The sequence below is a fragment of the Miniopterus natalensis genome, chromosome 4 (assembly GCF_054644295.1).
Source record: "Miniopterus natalensis isolate mMinNat1 chromosome 4, mMinNat1.hap1, whole genome shotgun sequence".
Classification (NCBI taxonomy): domain Eukaryota; kingdom Metazoa; phylum Chordata; class Mammalia; order Chiroptera; family Miniopteridae; genus Miniopterus; species Miniopterus natalensis.
The window spans coordinates 58,404,392-58,411,462 of NC_142084.1; positions in this window are offsets into that span (position 1 = coordinate 58,404,392).

Genomic DNA, 7,071 nt, shown 5'->3' on the forward strand with positions numbered 1-7,071 from the left:
GACTCTTGAACTCATGCCCAGTCTATTCACTCTGTTCCTTTAATCGTCTTACCGACTCATTTGACTAGACTCTGTCCTCAAGCAATTCACAGTCTGGTAGGGGAGCTAAAACCTGTACATCAAGGGCTGAAAGTGATGAGTTCAGATACAGGTCTTAGAGGTCAAAGGAAGGGGAGATGACATGGGGCATTGTGAGCTCTCTGTCTTCGCCTGTCTTTCTGAAGGACTGCTGAGCATTCTTCATGGATGGCATATCCTCATTTTAGGACCTTAACACATTGTGTCCCCTACAAGAATGTCCCTGCTTTTCCCTAAAAGTGACCCCCAGTGTGCACCAATATATTAGCTCCCTCAACAGCCATTTTTAGCAGATACTTCTTGCAAGGTGGCCAGGAGCCCTTCTCCAAAGCAATGTTCTCTTAGGAAAAATGGCTTAACCAGAAAGAAGGGACAGAGGGGAAGGAGGGTAATCAGCAGATTCCTCTTTCCTTCAAATAGATTGCTCTAGAAAGAAAGCATGGTGGCCTTAATCTGGAAATGAAAGTGATGCAGATCAGGAATTTAGGAATGTACTGTCTTAGTCAGTTCAGGCTTCTATAACAAAATACTATAGACTGGGTGATTTAAACAACAAACATTTGTTTCTCACAGTCTGAAGGCTGGGAAGTTCAAGATCAAGGTGGCACCAGATTTAGTGTCTAATGAGATGCCCCTTTCTGGCTGGTAGAGCCTTCTTGTTATATCCTCACATGTGAAAAGAGAGCTCTGATCTCTTCTTATAAGGGCATTAATGCCATTATGGGGTCTACACCCTCGTGATTTTATCTAATCCCAATTCTCTCTCAAAGACCTCACCTCTAAATGCCATCACATTGGAGATTGAGGCTTCTACATATGGATTTGGGGGGAGACAAACATAGCAGACCCTTTTACTGCCTTGTCTCTAGGAGACACAGAAGACCTAAAGCCCAGGATCTCTACAACCTTCCTGGCTATTGTTTTTAGCTATCATTCTTCATGTCCACAGAGCACATGCTTCCATCCTGAGTTTATGGACTTACAGAGTTTAGGTTAAGCAATAAGCCATGCACATGTATATAAGTTACAGAGAATGAGAGATAGGGATATTCTCTTAGGAACAACCAAGAGAGAAACGGGGCATGATAGTATGACATGGGGTAAACACAAGCCTTGTATTAGTCAACAAACCTTCAAAGGTTCCCTACAAAGTGAGAATTCCTGCACCAATCCCTGCAGAACACTCTCACAAGGCCCCTATAGGCCAACAGTGAATTTTTAATTCCCCTTAAGAATAATTCTTTCTTTGGCTCTATTCTGTTCTCATGTTGAATAATGAGATATGTCTTGAGGTGCATTATCAAAAGAGTTTCTGAAGTCAAGACATATCACATCTATTCCCTTCATCACTTAACAGGTGCCCATTTCTAAAACACTACATGTTAATCTCCAAGTAAGTCAATTTTATAGCTACAGATTATGTCAATAGGTGGTAGCTTTTAAAAAACAGTGATGAGAAATTGTGGGGTCTTTAACCTTTAAGAAATAGTTATTGTTAATCCCTTAATCTCCTAGTCCAGTTCAGCAAACTGGACTACTAAAAGTTAACCAGTGGTTTATCCAGCACTTTTCTCTAAGTATGGCTGGGTGAGAGCAGGTTTAGGAAGCTGTGCTGTTGCATCACAGGGCTACAAAGAGCTGTCCTCTAGCCCTGCCTCCCTTCCAAGCCAGGTCACATCCCCCTGAAATCCAGATGCAGCAGCAGGAACACTGGTTCATCACCACCCTATACACTAGCTCAAACACAGTTAACTCTTCTGCAACATGAAGATGACACTCCCCAAGGTCCCTTCCTGTCCTAAAATTCTGTCATCAGTACACCCACTCATCCAACAAAATGCCCATGGAGCTCTGAATTGTCTCCAGACTATGAACTTTTTCTAAGAAACCCTAAGAGGAAAGAACTTATCTCCTCTCCTTTGAACCCATCCTAATGTTTATGAGCCTAAGAACCCAGGGAGATCTTCCTTAAATCGAAGGTGAACATCTAAATCAATTCAACTATATTTTGTTCTTTCTTTAAAAGAAAAGATGAAGCCAACTTCTTACCATCCTAATAAGCATACTCAAAATACAGACATCTAAGGTAAAAAAAAAAAAATTACTTTTTTCTGATTCCTTTTATGTTGTCAATGTTAAGCAGTTTAAGTGTATTGGGATCAAGACCAGAGTATCTGCTCATTGTGAGATGAGAATCAATCATATTGGATGTACAGAGGGTTTTGACCAAAAAAGAAAAAAACAAAAGTCAGCAAAGAAAAAAAAAATGCCCCCAGAAGTCCTATACTCTTTTGGAGCTCCACTTAGAGCAGGCTACAGTCTTTGGATGCAGATAACTATCTATCTTTGGTTCATGAGGAAGGTGTGGTCCTTTCCACAGAGGTGAATGAGGTTGTCCATCAGCGTCTCCTGAATCTGTGGAGTCCATTCACAGGTGGCATCTCATTTGATCTCAACAACTCTGAGTTGGCATCACAGCCAACATACAAATGAGGAAACTAAGGTTCAGAGAGGTAAGCCTGCTTCTCTGGTTTCAAAGGAGTAAAGGTCCAACCTGAGAGTCTAAGGCCCCAGCCAGTGATTGGCCCCATTCTCCTGGGTGGTAGAAGACAGGCAGTCCACTTCCCACCAATGCCTCTGACACTGTCCATTCTTCACAATGCATTCCTGGGAATCTCAGGCAGAGACAGCTTCATAATTAATAGTAAACAGCACTAAATAGTCCCAGGGACCAAAAGTGGGACAGCCCAGCCCAGTTCTGGGGAATTTTCACCAATGTTCACATTGGCCTGGGGGCAGCAATAGGACTTTAGCATAGAGGAATCTTGGAGCATTTCTTTAGCCTTCAATACGCATCTCATATCAGCTCATTCCAAACCTCATTCTGTCCTTTTGCTCATGTGACTACATTTGTGATCACAGATCCTCAAGTGTTATTTCAATGATCAACCGCCAGATTAGAAACACATCATTTGAAGAGAGCAGATGGAACTAGGCAGAGCTCTTGGGCTTTATCTCAGGAAGGACATCGGTGTTTGTTCAGGCCATCCGAGCGAAGCAGCTTGCACCTTTTGAAAATCCTCCATGCAGAGGAAGACCCATGGTGAGCGGCCCCTGTAGACCTCAGCTGGCTCAGAAGTGACTAACCACATAGCACCCAGAGCAATAAGGACAGGGCTTGTTTGGGGCCCCCACCACCTATGTACCCCAGAAGACCAGGTCTCAAGCTGTATTTTGAGTCAGAGCTGAGTGAGGAGCACAGAGAATTTTTCCGGGGCAACCGCTTTGCTATAATAGGTCGGACAGGGGTGCTGAGCTCTAGGGAACCTAGGTAGGAAATGAGACTGATGCAGGATCTCTTATGACCTGTGTGAGCACCTTATGAAAAAAGCGAGGGGTGCGTCCACAGGTTCTGCCTGATCCCACAACTCCTCGGGGCAGGACAGACCATGGGACACCTGCTGTTGGAAGCCATGGGCTACAGCTGAGCAGGCTGTCACCTCTGCCCACGAGAGCAAACCAGAGCAGTGTGGAAGCACCAAGCCTGCAGGTTTGGTGGGGTTTCTTTTCCTCCTGAGGAGTGTAGCGAAAGTTGCAGAGGCAGCCCAAATTTCCCCCAATGGCCAGACTCTAACCAAATAACTGAGGGCTTCCCGGGCTCACAGCACCTCACTCTAATTCCAAGGCAGGAGGACTTTCTAACATGGCAGAGGAGTTTGTGTTTTTTCCCTTTCTCGGGGTGTAGGTGTGAGTGAAGGCTTTGTTCACCTATGCAGGTCCCTTGTGCAAGGCAGGTGGATCCAACCACCCGGCCACATCCCAGGGGAATGGGAAAGGGTGCCACCCGCACTTACATAGGACTAGCAGGTTCCAGGCTCTAGATAACGAGCTCTGACTCTTTTAGCAAACAGCCCCCTTTCCGTTTCATCAAAGTTTGCTCCACGCCATTAGGAGGGATCCAGAGGGGCTAAATAGGAGGGCAGTGAAATGAGTCAAAGAGTGGCTTTCATGGGTTTGGGCACCAGGAGGAGGCTAGAGAGAGGCTGTGTGAGGGACAGGGGCTCCGTGTGACCTCCTCAAGCTCCGGCCTGATGTCGAGGTTGCCAGCCCCCACCCCACCCTGGAGAGCAGGACTCCTGAGGCTTTCCAGTGCGTCTTGCCCACCTCCTAACCCACCTCGGACTGGTTGGCCTTACAAACCTCAAAGGAGGATGACTCCTCAGTCACCCTTGCTTTCTCCTCATGTCCCACAGCATGAACGGGAAGACTGTCACCTGGTTACTTCATTTAGCCACATTGCTCTCTTTTGGCCACTTGCCCACTCCCAAAACAAAGGCTCTGAAGGAATGAGGGCGCTTTTTCTCAGATGTAGTTTGGGCTTCCTGACTCTGCTCTCTCCATCCTTTCTGGAACCTGAGGCTCTGAGAGACACAATGGCCTTGACAAGGGCCATCCTTTTGCCAGATGAGGGCTCCCCAGTCCCCACCCACTCCGGGCTCCGGGTTCTGGTTTAGGGGTTCCATTTCCCCTCCTGGGGGTGATTCTTGCTGGCACAATGGGGTGTGAGCTTTGTCACGGTTTCCTTTGATCCTGTGAGGTGGTGCCACTCCCTTTCCCAGCTTCCTGGGATAGGGGAGCTGAAGCACAAGGCAGCATTGCCCAAAGGGACGCACATCGAAACACTGCCTTTATTTCTAAGAACGATGGGAAAGCTCAGTGATGTGGGAAAACTCCCTTCAGATACTCTACCCTTCAGCCCAGGTTTCCAGTCCTTTTCTTGTTGGAATTTTAATACCATCCTTTTTTTTTTTTTTTTTAAATAGAGGAAGAAACTTATGCTAATGTGTCGTCCAAACACCATTTTTTTGTTGCTATTTGAGGTTTAAAGACCGCAGTGAACTGTGTTTCTGTTCAGATATCCATTTCTCGTGCTGGGTTGATTTCAGATTGGTGCATTCTCACTTATCAGGTACCTCTGACTCTAGCAGAACAAAATCAGCTACTTACTCTAGTTACTGTAAGCAGACACATAACTTTTACTGTAATTTGAAAAACCTTGCACTGTAATGGTTAACAAAAAAGCAAATCTTATTGAAACTGATTTTGTATTTTTGATTACATCTGAATTTTCACATTTTTGTATCTAACCGTGACCACGGTAGTGCTTCCATAGCTTGTGTTCAAGGTCTTGTTTCTTTCCAGGTCGAATTCTTAGGATTGTGTTGATGCCAAATGTTTAAGGGGCAGGACTGGGGCCTGGCTAGCAGAACCTGTCACGGGGGTTGTGTCCTTCCTCCACCAGATCACTGGCTGGCAACGGGAAAACTTGCCTAGACTGGAGCAAGCCGACGCCGCATTTCATTGCGTGAATTCCCACAGACAGCTCATATCTCCAACTAATTTGAGGCCAATGGTTTTGGCCAAACCTTTGCCAAGGACTCTCAAAACTGAGCTGCCCCACCCCTGCACTACCCGGCTTCCTGGGTAAGGGAGGACATTTTTGAAAACAAAACTTGTGAAATTAATTTGTGATTATGATTTTTTCTTCTTGGTGGAAACGTGCTGGGAACGAGACAGCATGATGTCACCGCTCTTTCTGCTTTTCCAAACCAGTACACCTGCTGTGCTCTTTTGTTTCTTAGTGAAGAAATTCTAGACAGAGACCTAACTATGAACTCTTTTCCTCCTGTATTTCTGGTTAGCAATTCTCCCTATGTATTCCTAACTCGTTGAAGTGTTTTTCTTCTTAGCATTGCTTCTCATATTTTATTTTTTTACTGAACAACAACAACAACAACAAACCCACAAAGGAACAAATAATATCTTTCTCTTTTTCTCTCTTTCTCTCTCTGATGTGTAATGTTGTGTTGTCCGGATTCTGTATAAAAATATGTATATGATGTATCTGATATTTGGCAGCCACTGGCTGTTACTTTAACCAATATAATTAACAAAAATGCATAATGTTGGTGTTTGATTTTTTTTTTTTTACAAAAAAAACACACAAAACAACCTAGTTAAGATGTTTGTGTATTTTTGCATGGTTAAAATGTACTTAGTGCATTGAGAAACGTCGTGGAGGTGCTCAGTGAAAAGGCCGGTTTACTTTTTAATTCTAATGGTGATTGGTTGTTGACCAGACTATTCCCTATAATGTCCGTCTTTATTATGTTGGCATAATTCTATTTACAACTTGTTTTATTACTCCAGATTCAGCATAGTGTATCTATCTATCTCTATTGTACTGACTGTTCCTTAAAACCAGGTTGTGGAAGTTCACTTCATCTGGCACAGATGTCTCCATTGCCAATTTCCGTTGAGTTGTGTTCCATTTAATTTTCTGTACAGTCCAGATCTGAAGCACCCCTGCCCCATAGACAAAGGCTGTCATCTCTCCTTCCAAAGGTCTATTCCTTTGAGCAGTACTGTGGTTTTCCTTTGCCACAGAACTTTTTTTTTTTTTTAAACCTAGTTATATAAAGGAGGAGAAAAGGACAGGAAGTTAAGCAGAAATCTAAGAATTATTTATATTTTATACATAATAGTACATATATTATAGATAGACAGGCAGAAAGACTTTAAATGTGAATTAAGCATAAAGGCAATGGAAGATATTGAAGGAGAGAGAGAGAGAGAGAGAGAGAGAGAGAGAGAGAGAGAGAGAGAGAGTTTTCCTCCCAGGTGTGTCAGTAGGTCAATATGAGGGCTGCAGAAAAATTATTTGTCCTTCCTTGTGCCTCCGTTTCACCATATGTAAGATGAAAAAGTCAAATGTTTTTTGGGAGGGGGCAACTACGCTTTCTTGAGTCTTCAGTCCACTTAGAGCAAGAGTAGGTCTTTAATTACCTAAGAGATTTCATTGCTGTGTGTTTGCAGACCATGCTGGCGGCATCCTCCCTCCTCCTCAGGACATCTGGGCCTGCTCAGGGGAAAGATATATCTAAAGAGGCACGAGCTATTCTGGTGTGAGATTACCCTGGAATCCAAAGTTGT